This window comes from Vicia villosa, unplaced genomic scaffold (assembly GCF_029867415.1).
Source record: "Vicia villosa cultivar HV-30 ecotype Madison, WI unplaced genomic scaffold, Vvil1.0 ctg.001104F_1_1, whole genome shotgun sequence".
NCBI lineage: Eukaryota > Viridiplantae > Streptophyta > Magnoliopsida > Fabales > Fabaceae > Vicia > Vicia villosa.
Window position 1 is genome coordinate 272,464 of NW_026705481.1, and position 21,236 is coordinate 293,699.

The following is a 21,236-nucleotide window of genomic DNA, read 5'->3' on the forward strand; positions in this document are numbered from 1 at the left end:
TTTAGGGATGATATAAAAATTTAATTTTACTCATTTTTAAAAAGAAGTTTTGGAAATCATTTTGGGTTTTTACTTGCGGAATTTGTATTTTTATTTGCGGAAGAAATTGTAGGTAAATTTGCTTGTAAAATCATGGGTAAAATTAATATATGCTCTCAAATTGTACTTTGAGACGTATTTTTACAGTATTTAATAAAATAAATATTTTTTTATTTTTTTAATTAAGATAACAGGGCCAAATTTTGAAATGCACAGAATAGAAAACATTTAAAAGACAATGTTGTTTAAGACAACAACACATCTCAAAAAATTAATCAAATGGTATACCAAAAACATCAAAAATACTATCTACCATCTATTTATAACAATTTAATGGCATGAATTTTCAAAATTGTCCTTTTTAAATCAATTATTTACACTAAAAAAAGGTATTTAAGTAATTAAATAATATTTAATTTTTTATTTTCTTCTCCTATTATAGCATAATGTTGACATTTATTTTTCAACTTTCACCAATTAAATTTTAATTAAATATTACATACATTAATTCTCTCTCTCGATTAAAATCGTAAATTTCTCTCATATTTTTTTTCCACACATTCTCAGTTTTATTTTAATTTTTTTTCTCTATTTATTTATTATCACTAAAACTACTAATAATTTATTTTTTAATTTTAATAAAATTAAAAATTTATTTATCTCACGGGTCACTATCAACATAATATCTATTTTATTTTAATTGACTATTGTTTTAATTTGAGAGACAAAATTCTTATTTTTAAATAATAATTTTTTTCTTTATCCGTCTCACGCTTTCTTTTTTATATGATTATGTAATACAATTAAATTTATATGATAATTGTTCGTAAATTATTTCAAATTTTACATTTGTATATAAATATATTTTATATCACATCAAATAATTTTTTATCTCACATCATTATTAACACAAGGTCTATTTTATTTTAATCAAACATCTACCTTGATTTGAAATCTTTATTTCAAAATATCAAAATTTCCTTCTTTTTTTTGTCTTCATTTCTCTTCTTTTCTTTCTTTTTGCATGAATATTTAATACAAAAAAGGGATAGTAAAAGATTAAAATATGTTCCTTCTATTATATCAAAAAAACTTTCTATTTCATTGGTCACTATCAGCACAATACATATTATTTTAAATTAAAATATTATTTTATCAAATTGGATATTACTCAATACTCGTGCAGACAACTAACTTTTTATTTTACGAGTTACCTTCAACACAATATATATTTTATTTTTAATCTACAATTATTTTTATTTAAAATATAAAATCCTTATTTCTAAATATCTTTTTTTTTTCATTCTCCATCTCACAAATCTTTGTTTTCTTTTTGAATGGTATTTAATACAATTAAATATATAAATGATCATTGTTCATTTTATAAATAAGTAACTCATTTTAAATTTACATGTATATCTAAATACATTTTATACCGTATCAAATTAAATAATACTCAACCAATCGTTAGTTGGTCCAGTGGTGATTGGCGTAGGACTTGATAGGTCGAACCACAGTTCGATCCCCCGCAATTGCGATCGGGAGGGGGATGGAACCAAATACATATTTTACTTTTAAGCAACATTAATTGAATTTATATAATTATTGTTCATTTTACAAAATTAAATAACTCATTTTAATTTTGCTTGTGTATCTAAATACATTTTATATTGTATCAAATTATATAATGTTCAATAGTAATGTAGACAATTAATTTTTTTTTAACAGACCACTATCAGGACAATACATATTTTATTTTTAATCAACATTAATTGAGTTTATATCATCATTGTTCATTTTATAATTAAATAACTCATTTCAAATTTACAAGTGTATCTAAATACACTTTATAACATTTCAAATTGGATAATACTCATTAGCGGTGTAGACAACTAATTTTCCATATCACAAGTCACTATCATGACATTATGTATTTTATTTTAATCAACAACTGTCTTTATTTGAGAAATAACATTTTTATTTGCATATGTTAAAAAATTTCTTTTTTTTTCTTTCTCAATCTCACGAGTTCTTTTTTTTTTGTACGGCTATTTAATACAATTGAATCTATATGATCTTTGTTTATTTTACAATTATGTAACTCATTTCAAATTTACACGTATATAGTCAAATACATTTTATAACGTATCAAATTCGATAATAATTCATAGTCGTACAAACAATTAACTTTTTATCTCATGAGTTATTATCAGCACAATACCTAATTTATTTTTAATCAACATTAATTGAATTTATATGATCGTTGTTCTTTTTATAATTAAGTACCTTATTTCAAATTTACATGTTTGTCTATATACATTTTATAGCATATCAAATGGATAATACTCATCAACCCTGTAAATAACTAACTTTTCATCTCACGGTCACAATCAATACAATATATATTTAATACAATTGAATTTATACGATCATTATTCACTTTATAATTAATTAATATATTTTAAATTTATATATATATATATATATATATATATATATATATATATATATATATATCTAAATACATTTTTTATATTATATATAATATTTAGAGTTTAATGGTAGTGCACTGTCAGTGTAAAAAAATATTACACAGACATCCAATCATATTATTTTAAAGTGCCAAATCATATCAGTAATTTAACATTTAAATAATGACATGGTAAGATACATGGTTGTCATTGGTTGACAGTGTAAAAGTTATTTACACTGTCAGTGCACATCCCCTTTTCTCTAATATTTATATATGCGTTCGCACGAATATCTTGTTAGTTCTTTGTATAAAATCACCATAATTGAAGCTTAATTATTAATAATTTATATTGTTAATGATTTTTTATTACAAATCCAATTGCCCATTTCTCTGAATAGCTCATATACATGCCAACTACAAAACAATCGTACTAATTCTTTAAACATTTTAAGTTTTAAAAAATTATGTGTAGATTAAAAAAAACTGTGATAAAAGAGGTCATATTTTATGAGATTAAATTGTAATAAATATTTTTATAAAAAGTTATTTAAGTACAATTAAACTGTGAATTCTTTTTTTTTACTGATATCATAAAAATGGCATGTTGACTGATATTTCTTAAGAAGATATAAAAATTTGAAACTTTTTTTAAAATGTAAAACTATTTCTTAATTTAGTGCAATTCATTTTTCAATGGAAAATAAAGTTAATTTATTTAATATTTGTTGAGACAATTATTACTTAGTTAAAGTTTTTTTAAATATTTTTTTAGAAAATAGTAAAAAAATATATATCGCTCTTTAATGGAAGAACAGTACACTACCTACATGATCACATCAGGACTTTTAATTAAAATATAAATTTTATTCTTTTGAAATCTAATGGGATTGATTTGGTGGTTTTATTCTCTTGATGAACTGTCAAATAGTGAAAAATAGTTTCATTGTCCTATATTAAACAACTGCCGATCTAGTAGTTTAATTAAGAGAATACGAAATCAGAGACCTTTTTTTCCCTTCTTCCTAATGATCATCATCTAGTTCGTTCATCTTCCTTTTTTGCTAATTCATGGCCCCATCGGTAGTAATTCCATGGAACTGCCTCGGTTCGCCTCTCATCTCATCTCCTTTGAAGCCCACCGCCTCCAATCCACCGCCCCCTTTGAAAAAGTCTTTTGCTCAAGCGGTGACCAACATCTGTGATATCCCGATCAGCCAGCTCCCTCAATCTATTGTTAAAGGCGATAGAATCTCCATAACAATCCCTGAGGAGGAATATTTAGCAGGTTTGGCTTCTTGTAAACATAACCTACATGGTAGAATTTTATGGCCGAAAGGTTCGGTGCCCTTGAAAGTGGATGTGCTGAAACAAAAATTGTCAACAATCTGGAACTCGTTGGATAAATGGGGTCTCATCTCTTTGGGGAAAGGCTTCTACGAATTCTCTTTCTCTAATATTGAAGACCTTCAAAGAGTTCGATCTAACAGCTCTTGGAATCTAAACTCAGGACTTTTAAAATTATTTGCTTGGTCCAAAGACTTCAATCCTAATGAACAACATCAAACTTCTGCTCAGGTGTGGATTAGAATTTCAGGTTTATCACAGGAATACTGGAGGCCAAAAATCCTATATGCCATTGCCAGCGCTATTGGAAGCCCTATTTGTATGGACGATACCACCACCAAGTCTATGTTTGACCGATCCTTCGGGCACTTTGCTAGAATTTTGGTTGACTTGGATTTAACTGGAAATATTAGGAATAGCATCCTAGTGGAGAGGAAAAGTTTTGCTTTCTTTGTAAATGTGGAATATGTACACATCCCTGACTTCTGTGATCATTGCAAGTTCATTGGTCATAATGTAGGAAACTGCAGGAAACTGAATAAGCAATCTATCCCAGAGCCAGGATACAGCAATGCCCAAAGTAGGAAAATATATGTGGAAAAGCACAACGAAGTAAGCTCTAAAGGTCCAGGGGAAAAGGAAAAGGTCCCTCTTGATGTGGAAGGTTCATCTACAGTCAAAATTGTCAATCCTAGTGTAGAATTGATTAATGATGAAGGTGATAATCATAATGATTCCATTGCTCAGCTGAACCGTGAGATGGTGTCAAGGAATTTAGAAGAGGAACCTGGAAAAACGATAGAGAATCCTGATCAACAAGACAATTCTCTTGTAATGGCAGTAATAGTTGCCCCAGAACAGAATCAGAGTACTCTCAAGGTAGTGGAACACAGTAGCTCTAGTGAGTCTGAATTTGTGGATGCTACACAAATATATACTGCCCCAGAAGAAGAGGTGGGTGTTAGTCTCAATAGGAATGTTCAGCATGATATGGATTTCCTCAAGCAGTCATGGAATAATATGGCAGAGAAGCTTGATAATCCTGAAGAGATTGATAAGGATTTTCAAGTGGTTACTTCTAAGCAAGCCAAGAAGAAAAGCAGGTCAGTTATTAAACCTAAAAAGGGAGGTCAGAGCTCTAAAGCCAAGGCTGTTTCTTTTAACATTTCTCAATGAAGTGTTTATACTGGAATGTTAGAGGCTTTGCTAATCAGCCCACTAGATTAGCTTTTAAAAACCTCATTAATAAGCATAAGACAGATTTGTGTTTTATAGCAGAACCCTGGATGTCTTTTGATAAATTATCTCCAAGGTTTTTTTCTAGATTGAACCTCAAAATGTTTGCTTCAAACTCTAGACAACCTCTTTCTCCCAATCTGTGGTGTCTCTGTGCTCCTCACTTAAATCCTCAGGTTCTACTGGCTGATGATCAGCATGTGTCATTTTTTCTTAATGATGGTGCTCACTGCTTTGGTCTGGCTGCAATTTATGCATCTACTAATTATGTTAGAAGAAGGGCACTATGGGATACTCTCAGCTCTCTAAAGTCTTTAAAAGATATTCCTTGGAGCTTTTTAGGTGATTTCAACACTATTTTGGGGGCCCATGAACACAGGGGCAAATCTGATCCTTTTAGAACACCAATACTCGACTTCCAAGAGTGGACGGATAATAATAATCTAATTCATCTCCCATCTAGAGGTGCTGAATTTACTTGGAGCAATGGTAGGAAAGGTAATAAGTTCATTGAAAGAAGACTTGATAGAGTTATTTGTGATCAAAGCTGGATTCAGCTCTGCAGTAACACAGACTGCTCCACTCTTACAAGGCACAGATCGGACCATTACCCGATTCTTTTCTCCTTTTCTTATAATTCAATCAAGGTAACCTCCTCCTTTAAATTCCATAAAATGTGGGCTGAACATCCGGAGTGTATCAAGGTGATCAAAGACTGTTGGAATACCAAATTCTTTGGATGCCCAATGTATATTTTATCCCAAAAACTCAAACTGCTCAAAAACACTCTCAAAGTTTGGAACAAAGAAGTTTTTGGAAATGTTCATGAACTGTTATCTCAAGCCACTTCCAAATTGGATGAGATTCAGTCCCAAATTCAAACTGTAGGACATAATGAGGACCTTCTAGTATTAGAGCAAAAAGCACAATTGGATTTAGGAATGGCTCTAAGGATTGAAGAGTTATTTTGGCAAGAAAAGTCTAAAGTCAAATGGCATAATGAAGGAGACAGAAATACAGCATACTTTCACAGGATCACCAAAATCAGGAATTGTACTAAAACAATCTCTGTTATTCAGCATGATGAGATGTCTTTTCACAACACAGACGACATATCCAATCTCTTCACTACTCATTTTGAAAAGCTCTTCAGCTCAAGCAATGATTGTATTGATAATGGTCTTGTGGATGAGGTAATTCCAAAACTAATTACTGATCAAACCAACTCTCTTCTTACAGTTCTTCCTAGCCCTGAGGAGATTAAGTCCGCTGTCTTTTCTTTGAGCAAAGATAGCTCTCCGGGGCCTGACGGTTTTGGAGGTTTTTTCTTTCAAAATTACTGGGATGTCATAAAACTCGATGTAATTAATGCTATTTCGGAATTCTTTTCTACGGGCTTGATACTCCCTAATTGGAACGCCAATACAATTGTCCTTATCCCTAAATCCTCTACTGCCAATACTGTGGATCAATATAGGCCTATAGCTATAGCTAACTTCAAATTCAAGATTTTATCTAAAATTTTGGCAGACAGGCTCGCTGCTATCATGCCAATCATAATTTCTCCCGAACAACGAGGATTTATAAAAGGTAGATCCATATCTGATTGTATTTGTTTGACATCAGAGGCCATCAACTTGCTCCACAATAAATCCTTTGGAGGAAACATTGCTGCCAAGATCGATATTAAAAAGGCTTTTGACACTCTCGACTGGGGTTTCCTACTTAAGGTGTTGAGTAAGTTCGGTTTCTCAGACAGCTTTTGTTCTTGGATTAAAGCAATCCTTTATTCTGCAAAACTCTCTATTTCTATAAATGGAGTTCAAGCCGGTTATTTTGATTGTAAAAGAGGCGTGAGGCAAGGAGACCCCCTGTCCCCGCTACTGTTTTGCATCGCCGAAGATGTCTTGAGTCGGGCCATTACAAATCTCGTGGAACAAGGCAGTCTGGATTTGATCAAAGGCCCTAAAGGCTCATATGTGCCCTCTCATGTACTTTATGCAGACGACATCATGCTATTCTGCAAAGCCAAATCCTCTAACATTGAAGCTCTTAAAAATCTTTTTCTCAGGTATGCGCAATGCTCCGGTCAGCATGTTAATTCCCAGAAATCAGTTTTATATGCTGGATCTATTTCTTCACAAAGGTTTGCTGCTCTTGCTCAAACTGTAGGATTCCAAAAAGGACATCTTCCTTTCACTTATCTTGGGGTCCCTATTTTTAAGGGTAGACCAAAGGCTCAGTATTTCCAACCTATGGTGGATAAAATCAAAGCCAAACTATCTAATTGGAAAGCCTCTCTCCTAAGTATAGCTGGTCGAGTTCAAATTATTAAAAGTGTCATTCACAGTATGCTCATCTATAGTCTCCTCATATACTTACTGCCTATCGGTCTCATCAAAGAGCTAGAAAAATGTTTGCGAAATTTTGTGTGGAGTGGCGATATAAGTAAGAGAAAATTGATAACTGTTGCTTGGCATAAAGTCTGTACGCCTATCGTTGAAGGTGGTTTAGGCATTAGATCTCTCTCCAAAATCAATGATGCTGCAAGTCTCAAAATGTGTATGGATTTATTTAATTCTTCCAATCAATGGGCTCAACTGCTCCGACGACGAGTTCTAAGAAACAATTCACATATTAAACATCACATCTCCTCTTCCATTTGGTGCGGAATCAAAGGTAACTTCCAGGCTTTGCTTGACAATACAACTTGGATTATGGGAAATGGTTCTAAAATTAACTTTGGACTGATGCTTGGTGTGGCCCCCCACTGGCAGAACAGCTTCATATCCCAGCAAATTTGCAGAATGGGCTTCAATCCAAGGTTGAAGATTTTGTGCTAGATTTTCAGTGGAATCTCCCCCCAGGTATTACCGCTCTGTTTCCAACTATTGTAGATATTATTAATCAGATCCATATTCCTCTGTGTCCTAGAGATGACGAGCGCAGATGGATTCATTCGATGGATGGTAATTTAAGTCTTAAAGATGCCTATAAGTTTAAGTCCCCTCCTGGTAATATTCTTGGTTGGGCAAAGCTAATATGGAATTCTTACATTCCTCCGTCTAAATCCCTGTTTGTTTGGAAGCTTATCCTTTCCAAAGTCCCTACCGACGATATTCTCGTTAAGAGAGGTTTGCACCTGTTTCCCTCGCGTTGTGACCTCTGTGGTACTCACGAAGAAACTTTAGACCATTTATTTTGGAACTGTCCCTTTGCTCAGAATTTATGGCAGTGGCTTGCTAGTACCACGAACCTCGCATATCAGCTCAATATTTTGGAAATTTGGGAAGTTTGCTCTCATATTTCGTCGAAACAAGCTAGGACAGTTATCCTCTCTGCCATCATTAATACTCTCAACATAATCTGGTTCTCTAGAAATCAGAAAAAGTTCAACAACAAGAACACGCATTGGAAGTCCGCAATGAATATGATTATCTCAAGTGTCTCGCTAACTGGTAATTCGCTAAAGGTAAACTCGGCTTGTAACATCAAGGATTTCCGTATTCTGAAAGCTTTCAAAGTTATTATCAGACCTCCTTTGGCTGTTCGTCCTGTGGAGATAATTTGGAAGCCTCCTCTTCTTTCTTGGGTCAAATGCAACACCGACGGAGTATCACTGGGTGTCCCTGGACAGGCAGCTTGTGGCGGGATATTTAGGGATAATTCTGCTAAAGTTCTAGGATGCTATGCAGAATTTCTTGGAGAAAGTTACGCCCTTAACGCAGAGTTTATTGGAGTTATGAGAGCAATCGAAATAGCTTCGGACAGAGATTGGAAGCACCTTTGGGTTGAAACAGATTCCAAATTAGTTTCTCTTGCGATTAACAACCCTCATTTTGTTCCGTGGTCACTCAAAAACAGGTGGATCAACTGTATGAACCTATCTCAAAACATGTTATTTATTCTTTCCCATATATTTAGAGAAGGGAACCAATGTGCAGACACTTTAGCTTCATTAGGCCTTACCACTCAAGGTTTTGTCTGGTGGAATGAAGCTCCTGTGTCTGTGTATGATGATTTGGTTCGCAATAGACTAGGTCTCCCTTCGTTTCGATTTTGTTGAGCTAGGAGGGTTTTGGTTTTGGTCCCCCCTCCTCTGTACTCGTTTTTTTTTATTTTTTTTATATATACTATTTTTTGATTAAAAAAAAAAAAAAAAAAAAAAAAACTGTCAAATAGTAATTAAATTATTTAAACCACCTCAATTCATAATACTATTGATGATCAATCACACTCACTGGCAACTTTTACCTTGAGGATCTTAGTGATGAAAAATTGTGAGTTTTGTCTGTTGGTTGGACCCTTATAGGAGCCATTACAGTAATTAAAAGATAGCTTTATTTTCTTTTTTACAAAATTCACTTTATTCTAGAATCAAACAATAACATTTTTTTGTTTATAAAGTAGAATCCACCAATGTCAAAAGATATGTGATTAGAAACTTTAACATTCCATGTCATTGTATCATAAAAGGGATAGTAAAAGATTAAAATATGTTCCTTCTAGAGATGCTCCAATGGGTCTTAGACAAGAAATATATTCCATATTATAATAATGTGCATTGCCAATTATTTTATGATTAAGTTGGATTGGTTGTTGATCATTACTCACATTAATTTAGAAGCGACAAGCCCCCTTTATTTTTTCGTTGAATTCTTAGCTTAAGTTGTAAGTTGTAATATTATAAACCAAGGAAATGTGTCGCACATTATTTTTGTTAGTTGAAGGAAATGTGTCGCACATTTTTCAAATAATTACATCATCATCTTCTAGATGTTTGTTTGACAATAACCCTAATCATACCGTTGTAAGGTTCGAAAGCTATTATCTTATAATTTTTTTTTTAAGCAAAATTATCTTATAAGTAATATACCTTCGGTTTTATACTATTTTATAAGTAAAATTTATTTTTTTAGATTTATATAATTAAAGTTTATATATTTGAGCTATATATAACCTAAATACATTAATTATTTAATAAATTTAAAAAATAAAGTTTGTTTATAATATGAGATCAAGGAAATATATATTAACAACTTTATGCTTGTCAGTTTTTGAGTTTGAAAGAGGAAAAGGATGGGCGTTTAATTTTATATAAATATAGTCAAATATAATTAAAAATATATGGATAAAAAAAGACTAAGAATATTATTTAAGTTGTTCAAAAAGTTAATTATAATTTATAATTTTTGTCAAGAAATTTAATTATATTAAATGACTATGATGTAAATGTAGTAAATATGAAATTATAGGAGTAATAAAACCGTCAAATTAAAGATATATTTGTGTAATCAATTGTTAGTTGGTACAGTGATGATTGACTTAGGACTTGATAAGGAGAAATAGAGTTTGATCTCCCTCAACTGCGATCGAGTGGGGACTGGAACCACTTAAAAAAAATTAAATTTGTATATGTATTACCTCGATTATGAACAAAAACCATAATTTAATAATTTATAATTCTCTTCTATATTTAAGTTTTATATTTAAGGTATGCTCTCTCTTCATTCTATTTTCCTTCTTTTCACCCTAGTTTTTAAGCCATTATGACCAATGATGAAAACAAACTAGATTTCAACTCCTCTTACTCTCTTCACCATTTTCATCATTTTGCAATGGTTCTTCTTTTTAAACCTCTTAATGGCAACGAAATTCAAAATTTAAATTTGAATTTTATTTGTGGAATCATGTAGGTATCAATTGTCAAAACCAAATTAGAAGATGGTGCTTACTATATAAAATTAAAAAATTGTGGGAAGAATTAGAATCCTACAATTATATTATTTTTACATGTGGAGCAAACAATAAAAGACTTAAATTGATGCAATTTCTCGTGGGATTGAATAAATTTTGTAATGTCGTCTATAAACAACTCCTTTTGATGAATCTTTTACCTAATGTTTCATAGACTTAATCATCCACCATTTAAGAAGAAAAATAATGAAATTTGAATACAAGAAGAGATAATATAAAACCTTTTTTCATGGTTATTCAAAAGGAGGATCCAATATCCCTTATTGTTGGATACAAATTTGATTTGTCTTCTTGTTCTAATTCCAATAACTTTCAGTTGTTGCATTGTTCCTGTATCATTAGATAAAATAACATATGCAAGATGTATTTTAGGTAACATGCGAAATAAGTTGTTTCAGCATGCATGTATACCAGCATCTGAGTTTGACTATGGTTGGTGCGAAGAATAGTTGTTTAGCTAAAGTGCTTAACAGATCCAGTTAAGCAAGAGATTTTAAGCTAAAGTGTTAGATAGAACCGATTAAGCAAGAGATTCCAAGATTCACTAAAGTGCTTGACAAAACTTATTAAGTAAAGGGTTCAACATGTGATTGTGTATCTTCCTTGCATAAGGTTTGAATTTTAACTATCTTCAGATATTTTCGTAAATCTTCAGATGTCCTTCAGAAGAGTTGTGGTGTTGAATTCTTCAAAAGATACAAAGGTTTGCCTTTGTGAAGAAGTTTATGTTGTAAAGGTTTGGATTTGGTTCAGTCAAAGAAGATTTTATTGGTTGTACCTTAAAGGAAGTTTTGGCCAAGATTTACTCTACAAAGAAGACTTATATGAAGAAAGTTATTTTGGATGCTATAGTGTAACATGTGGAACACGATATTCCATCATGTATGCTGCAACATCTGGTCTCTGTCAACAAACATATGTTAGTGCAATTTGGGTAGAGAAGTGTGTGATGCAACATCTAGTCCCTTACAATAGACAAATGGTATTATAGTATCGGTCATGATTTATTATATCTAAGACTCACTCTTCAGAAAGATATAAAATTCATGGAGAAGAATTAATTTGGATGTTCTAGTGCAACATGATTGGAAATGATGTTTCAACATGTATGCAGTGCAACATCTAGCCGTGGCCAACAGGAAATGATGGATGTTGCTTGGTGCGAAATTTCTGTTTGGGATTCAACCAGATTTGTTTAGCAATGTTTGTGAGATTTTTTTGGCAGTTGTTGAACATCAAATGAGATTTAAATGGAGGTTTAAATTTGAATTTGAAATATAGAAAATCATATATTTTGTTGGAGAATTTTAGGGAGCAAATAAAATCTAACAATATATGTTATTATTCTGGACAAATTTAACTCAGATATCCAAGGATAACAAGCCCAGAAGACATTGTTATTTAAGGAGACTCAAACCTCACGTTTGAGGTGTGCATGTTGTGAAGATACCTTGTGTAAGGGTTTGTCTTTTGAGTCTTTATGTGTTTTACTTTTGTGCATCACTATAGCGCCTCTATTCATATCTTAAGGCATAGAGGTTGGTTTGATAGTTAAGTTGAAAAAACCTTGTTCCAATATACTAAGTCTATAAGGTTGAGAATAAAGGGTTTATTGTATTCTAAATTGTTGCCATCATAAGGAATAATGTTGAATATTTGTGTACACCACTCTATATTTCAGTAAATTGGCATAGTTGTTGGTTTTTCTTAGTTGAGTTGTAAATTCAAAATTCAATTGACTTGTGAATGAATTTGATCATTAGGGTTAGTGATTGGAAGAAAGTGAGAGGGGTTCTCATATTTATGGGGAGTCCTAAATAGAAAGTCACTAGGATTAGGAATAGGCATTGAGAAACACAAGGTTTTTGTTTATAGAAGACTAAGTGTACTAATTCAAAGTAGTGAATTTCCTTTTTTGGGTAGAGTGCCCTCCAAACGTAGGTGTGATTTCACCGAACTAGGTTACTAATCTCTTGTGTTCTCTTCACTCCATTTCTACTTCATCATCTTGTATAAGCTACGATATTACTCATTATCGTCAAACTAGTTTATCACGTTAGACCAATTGCCACAACATCATGTCCAACATTTGTCCCCTCATGAATAGAATCACAGTTGGCATCAAAGTAGTCACTCTGTTCTGTTTAGGTGTGTTTCAGGGTTCTTATTTTGTTCAAGATGGATAATCTCAAAGAAGGAGGAACAACTCATAGTTCAAAGATAATGTATCCTCCAACAAATAGAGCCAATGGAAGTTATGAAAATTGTGAAGATCAAGGAGAAATAAATCATAGGCTAGCTAAGAGATTCAATAAAGTCTTCAAAAAACTAAACAAGAGATCTAGGAAGAATGTCTTTTTAAATGGTTGAGACAATCAACATAAAGGAAAAAGTAATGAAAAAATCCAGTGTCTTAAATACATAGGTTTTAGACATATTCAATTTGAATGCTCAAGTTTTCCAAGGAAACCAAGAAGAATCTCCAATGTCTCTAATAATGAAGAAGGTATATTTAATCAAGCAAACACTGGTGCTACTTTTAAAGACATGAAAAAAGGTATACACACTAGTGAAATTGTTAGGTAACATGTCTCAACATTGGGTCAAACATGATTGTCTGTACATGAATTGTATGTCTTCCATTCCCATGTACTATTGTAAGTTGTATGGTAGATAACCACACCATCTACATTTATATCCTCAATGGAATGAGAAGTTTAAAAGGCATCATCAACAAGTTTGGCATGGTAAGCCTAATATTCTTTTTATATTGCTTGTACCTCTCACAAGGTGTTCTCTCTTGAAGATAGATATCTTCAACTAAGAAACACTTAATTCATCTCATCATCATATTCATTGGAAGCCATTAGAAAGATGAGATTTTTCTTAGCCATTTCCTAGATAAGCATGTTGATCCTTACATTATTTTTCTTTGCTCGTTAAGAATTTAAATGAGGTTGTTGATTGGAGGAGTGTTTCTTCTTTCCCTTGCCCTTCTTGGTTGGTGGGGAACAAATTCCCCATCTTGAATTTCATATCCCATTTTTCTTATAACTGCTTGTCATGCCTTTGTGTATACATATATAGGTTCTTTTTATACAAAAGGATAGACGATGTAGTGTAGGATTTTTGCCATGAGTTCAACATGGTGTAGGGTGTTTTTATTTCTTTTGCATTCTAGCATGAGAGTAAGTACAACATCTGCCCAATTCTTTGGGACTTGGTTTTCCAAGAACCACGCGACTGATATGTCTTAATTTAGGACTGTGCTATAGTTTCATTTCCTAGGAAACAAGATGTGGTTCACGGTGTAGTGTACTAACATAACGTTTGGACTTAGTAGTCTAACATTGAAAGAAGATGGTATGATTGTGTGAGGATCAATGAGGAGAGTGTAAGTAAGAGAGTGTCGAAGTTAAATTTATTATCTCTCTTGGGAATTTCTCAAAGATGAGTTCTTTGAGACCTGCAGTAGTGAAGGTTTCTATGAAAGAGTAATTTTTGAAGAGCTCTTCATCTAGATTGTGGGTGGAGAAGATTTCTCTATCTAAGAAATTGTGATTATAATTGGTTTCTTGGGTTTGGTTTGAGAATTCTTCGCATGGGGGGAGAATTTTGTGGTTCGGAAAAACTTGGTTTTGAATTTTTTTTGGCAAATTAGCTTAAATTAGAGTTTTAAAATCATTTTCAAATATTAAGCTGCGGAAAATAAATAGCATAAAGTAAAAGTAAGGGATGAAGGAAGACACAAAGAATTTTAGAGGTTCGTCAAAACTAAAGGACAGACTCCTTTCCTTAAGACTTGGTCTTGAGAGTTTCCAATAATACATTAGAGCTTTTAGTAGCAAAGGCGAACCCCCTTATACAAGGAAATGGTGGTTGATCTTCAACCAAATATTACAAGACGATGGATATGAGCGTTTGCGTCTTTTCTCCAATAAATTGTTGAGAGTGGAATGGCCATTCTCCCTTCCCAAATGCGGATTGAAGCAGTTAGTCTCCTTTCCATGAACACGAACGTTATAGCGGTTACTCTTCAAGTACCAAATATATGAGCTCAATTTTAGTTTAACACATAATCAAACAACCTATGAGATTTTAACTGGACTGATCTCAAACCTATGAAGATTTTTATTATCGACTAATCTTCAACCAGTCTTTGTTTTACCGGCTAACCATTAACCAAGGGAAGATTATCAAAACAAGATAACCTTCAACCTATATAGGCACTGATCACACAATCTCCAACCAAATCTTTTATCGGGTGTAGCTTCGAACCACATATTTTATTTCTAAATGGATTGTATTCAACCAAGGTCTATAAACAACATTTCCTTTATTAATGTTACAATTCTACTATTCTTGAATTACATTGATATTCTCACTCACAAAGAACTTTTTACACAAAAGGATTTGGCTATAAGATCTAGTGAGAGAAAGTTAAATAAAACTTTAGAGAGAGAGAGAGAGAGAGTATATGAGAGAGGGAAGAATCAAAAACATGTGTCTGGATTATTAGAAATGAGAAATCAGGCCTCTATTTACAGGAAAAATGAATGCCCAAAACGGAATTCTCATTTAATTATTTTGACCATTATCTAATCTATTAGCTCTTTGGCCTAATCGATTAAATCATAAAAAATAGTTGTTGTTGGTCTTTAAAAAAGGAAATAAGATCTTGCTAGCCGTTTCACATCATTGAGGCGTTGTCTAAAGAACTCTTGGGGCTTAAGTTTGATTTGATCTAATCGATTAGCATAAAGGTCTAATCGATTAGATTGATCAAATATTTCCCTTTAGCTATTTCTACTGCTCCTAAGTTATTTGGCGCAACTTAAAGACACTTTTGAAAATATTTTCTCTTGGTTAAGGTATTTGAAAAAAGATTTTAGTGTGTGTACGCGCTTAAAGTCATATACTTTTACGAAAAAGCCCTTTACTTTTATAAAAGATCGTTCACTTACTAACTCAGGAGATTAACTCCTATTACAAACTCTTTACTAGATATTCATAAATTAAATAAGGTATGATTAAATAAATGAGATCTATTTCATATAATTTTTTTAAAGATTACTGGGGTATTATTTATTGGAATTTAGCTTATTTGTGTTGAGCAACACTTTATGCCATTTAGATATTTTATGAGTGCAAATCAATGATATTCACTTTGTAGTTAACTTCAATGGTTCATGTTTATTTGACATCTCTAAAGTTCCCTAATGGTCATTTGAGTGCTTATTTTAATTGATGATATTTCATTGCCAAAATTTGATTTGTCAAAACCATGAATTGTAAGTCTATGTCCATTACTTGTGAAAATTGTTGTTGTTATTATTTATGTTGATGGTTGTATTTTATGAATTAATGAATATGATTTCATAGTTTATTGAGAGGATTCATTTTTTCATATAATTATATAAAAATAATAATTTTATGAAAAAACAATTTCACCATAACCGTCTCAAATTTTGAGAGATCATGTGTAAGAAATTTTGAAGTAAGTTTCAATTGAGTCGTGAAAATTTTTAAGAAGTCATATTTAACTGTAAATTAATCGTGGAATATATTTTTGAAGACCTTTTTTATCATAGTTTAAGCATGAAAAAAATGCGAGACTATGTACTATAAGCCGTCTTGCACACCCTCAAAAACGGTTATAATCTTCTCTTGTATAACTATAAATACTTTTTAATGAAATGCATTAAAATTTTATGATAATACACAAAAATAATTTTGATTACAACTCCTTCTTTTTTTTTTACGGAAAAAGATTAACTCATATCATTAATAATAATATTTTGAATACATGTTGGAATATCAACGGAATTGTGAAAATTAGCAAGAGATGGAGCCACCCGTGCCAGAGCATGAGCAACCTCATTGGCTTGTCTTCGAACGAACTTAACATGAGAGTTCCTAAAGAAAATAGTCATCAACCGAAATTCATATTATCGTACCCTAGATCATGAACCCAATTTATAGAAGTCAAAAGGCTAGAGCTTCTCCAATAACAACTTTAGTGCAAGGCGAAAACCATTCTGTCCGGGCTGCAATAAAATTGCCCGCATCATCTCTAATACAAGCATCTCTAATCGGGACGGTATTGATGGGCATCTCTCCATCCAGCCAAAAGATGTGATGCTCGCTGACAAATGATGGCCGATGATTTTTCGACAGTATTCCAAACATAATTATTTCTTCTTTTCCAAAAAAAAATCTTTTTAAATGTACTGAAAAGACATCTTAAAAATCTATGCTAAAATTTTTATGATATTTATTTTATAGCAATAAAAAAATCATTTTTCTTTTGTATAAAATTCAATATTTTTAAAACTGGATTTTTATGCCGGATTCAATTTTTAATTAAAAATTCATATGTAAAAAAGTAATACTTAGTTTTAAAAATTGAATTTTATGTCCAAAATAGATTTAAAATTGAAAATAGAATATAATCTTTAAAATTGATTAGGAAGTGTATAATCAATTATAAAATTTGGTTATACTCTAACCCATTTTATAATCAATTTTTTAGAAACAAAATTATTTTATTTATGAGTTGATTATAATATTCAATTATGATAAATAATTATAGATTGTAAATAATCAAACTATCAACATATCCCCATTTCTAAGTAGAGATGATAAAATGGATTAGGTCAACCGGTCGGCACGTTTGACCCATTATTTTTGACGGATCGGGTTGAAGTTTTCAACTTAATGTTTTAAGTTGGTCCACTCTGCTTAACCCGCTTAAAAAATAGGGAGGGGGCGGTTTTTGACAACAGACTTTTGGTTAAATTTTTTTTTTTAACATGGAGTGAAGATTAGGCATGAGGAATTCAATTCAATAATTTTTTTATTGATAAAAAATTGAATGTTGCATCTTGTATAAATATAATTGTATTCCATCTTTTCAAAACTAGGTTTCTTTCCATTTGTTTTATCTTTTCACAATCGTATTCCATCTTTTCATCTTTTCACAATCGTTCTATTCGATCATCCAATCCACCGTTTTTGTTTTGTTCTTCTTCCTCTCTAGAGACACACAATCTTTCTATTTTCATGTATAGTGAGACAAATACTTAAACACCTCACTGAATTTTATAGAGATGAGACATTTACAAATCAGTTTTAGATTTATTGCAATTTTAGTATTGTACATTTGTATTATCATGATCTCAAGATAAACTTCACAAAAAAATTTTTTTTATAGAAAACAATCTCATTCATTAGATGAAAAAGAGAGAGTACAAATATAGAGAAAGAAAATGTGTTAGGACATTTTCCATCCACACATTAACAACAACACTAATAATTAAGACAAACAAGCTATGGACATCAAAAAGCTTTTAGAGGTTAGAAACCAAAAGGAAGGTACCAATCCAAAACTTTAATCAAATCAACCAAGCAAAGTTATTCAGCAAGAGACAAGTGAGTTTTGGAACCCCAACCTTTAAATCTATCCAGTTACGGATTATATCTTTAGCTTTGGCACTAGCTTTATCACGTTCAAATCGATTATTCAGGTTCACAATATTGATTAATCTCACAACTTGTGGATGAAACAATTGTTGACCGAAAAGAGGAGTTTGATTTGCCACATCCCTAGTAAGATTCTTACTCAAAAACACATTTCCCTCATCCAAGCTTCTTTGAAGCATTTCATCAAATATCTTGAGCACAAACTTAAAACAACCTAAACCTAATAACAACACACCCAACAAAACAAACCAAACAAGAAAAAATAGAATCCACAACAAAACAAGCACAATAAAATAAACTATTACATAAACACACACACAAACTCCGGGCTTCCTTATTTTCCTATGGTGGCGGCTCCAGTAGGGGTCGTTTTCCATGTCGATACCACTATAGATCATCAATTGGTGGAGGTGATTTTGGGGTTACAAGCGATTGATGGTTGATGGCAGAAAGGAGGAGGAGCTTGATGGAGGTTGGAGGAAGAAACATGGATGAGAGTTTCAAAGGAATGAAAAGAGAGAAGAGAAAACTTACAGCGGAGGAGGAATCTCCATTGAAGAGGAGATGACCACCATAATGGTGGGGAATAGTTCCCATGAGGGAGGAAGAGCCCCTATAAGAGGGGAGGTGACACCCATCAAAAGAGAGGAATCCTAAGTTTAGAGAGGGGAGAGTTTCTTTCTCTAAACATTATGCTTTTTTATTTTCTTATTTAACTTCAGAAGAAAGCTTTAATATTTTTTGTTTAGGATATAATTATGTCTTTGAAGTTTATGCATCTTTTCTTATTAATGTTTGGATATTAGATTGATTTTTGACTTTGGTATGCCTAATTTTTCTCTCATAGATTGATTAATGGCTTTTTATTGACAATAATACAACAAGTTGTTGCGTATTTATTACCAAATGATATTATTATGACAAAAATAATATGTTTCGAAATATCAAAGTGGTCATGTAAATAGAATTTATTTGTGTATAAAATATTATTATTTTTTAAATTATAACCCATCACTCATTAACATAGATAACTCTTGTTATTTTTCTTCTTCTTACTCATATATATATTTTTAATTTTTTATTGGAAGTTCATTTCAATTTTATTAATATGATAGTTGAATTAAAAATGCTGCATGTTCCTTTACACATAGTAGCTAATTTTTTTTTCTTGTTTGATGCCCTGTTTTTTTAATATGTTTTTTGTTCTTGTGCTTACGTCTATTTCACAAATGAGAAAAAAAATTTGTAAACTATTTAAAATTTTGGTAAGGATTAAGTTTTTATAAATTATATAGTAAATTAAATTTTAAAAAAAGTTTGACGAACCGATTCATCAACCTATCAACTCGTTTATAAATGAGACAAATTTAAGTTTTGAAATCAAACATTTGATTATGTGTTTGAAAACTACCACTTATGTTTTTCACGCTTTTCACCGTGATTTTTGAAAAACTACTATTATTAATCTTTAATTTTTACTGAACACATATTATCTTTGAGATTTTTTAAATTTTAAACATAGACTAAGTTGATTCGCCAGATTCAATTTCACTTTTAAACAGATTTAAACATGACGAATCTAAATGGAAAGACAATCCGCTTTGTCACCACTTTTCTAAAAAGTGAGTGTTAGTGTATGTTTGGTTTGACTTTTGGAGTCGTCGAAAACAATTTTAGTGATATAGAATTAATTTTGGAAATTTCTTTAGCCACCTCTCTATGGGGGTCACCCCAGCGAAAATCCCAAAATACCCCTGCTTCGGAAATGAACTTCCGAAGCGCTTTTTTTTTAAAAAAATTTCCATAATTCGGAAGTGCATCTCCGAAAACACCTCATGGGGGTGTCTTCGGAGATGAACTTCCGAAAAGCATATTCAAACAGAAAAACCAGTAAGCAGCGGCAATAGAGTTAGCCAGAAGAGAAGGCAGAGTTGAGGAACATCTCATCTTCATGCTCAATATGTAGATTCTTGGATTCCATTAGAAAATCAATTTCTTCGCTTTTAAAATCAATATGTAGATTCTTGGATTTCATCGCCGCGAACACTATCCATCTTCTGGATTATAAACATAGAACTTTGACTTTTCCAGCGCACCCCTTTGTTTGATTTTTTTGTAATGACGTCCCCTGATGATAATGATAAACTATAGCTTACATTGATTGGCTCCTTTGTCTCGCGAAAACTCAAGTTGACAAGACTTTGAACAGCTTCATGTCTCTTACTTTGTTCCATTTTCAGGCTACAACATGCAAGAAAACCAAGAATAAGCTTAACCAACCCCCTTAAGTTGAGAATATTATTTGGATCAACATGCTCGAGTTCAACATCATCATTCACAACAGATGATTCTTCTTTGGATAGTGACTCAGAGATATTTCTAGCACCAACTTTTCTGTAAATATCAGATAGTTTACTCTTGAACAATGGTGTCATGTTATGCTTAGGATACCATACAAAAACTTTCTCGCTCTCAAAAAGCTTCTTCATATGAAGGTTATCTGGAATAAAAACATCTTCCTTATCGGCCAGAAGTATATCATTATTTCCTGATGTCGTAGGTAGTTTCTTCAAACTGTCAGCTCGAGTACCGCTCGCCATCGCTTAACGACGATGGAGGGTTGATGATCACACCTTTTGAGATCAAGAACGACGAAGATTTAGCGGTTATGTGGACAACGTTCGACCGATTTTCTTCGAAAGGCCCGATCGAGTTGGACGCCAAACTTCAAAGATCGGCGGACGACGTTATCAAAATGTTGACTCATCCCCACCTACCCGTGTTCAACAATATGTAACTTTAATTTTCAGTAATATTATCGTTGTAATCTTCACCCGATTAAATAAAGCGAATCGTTGTTGTTTTTCATTTTTCTTCTGTCCAGACATAAATTCGGAGGTTCATT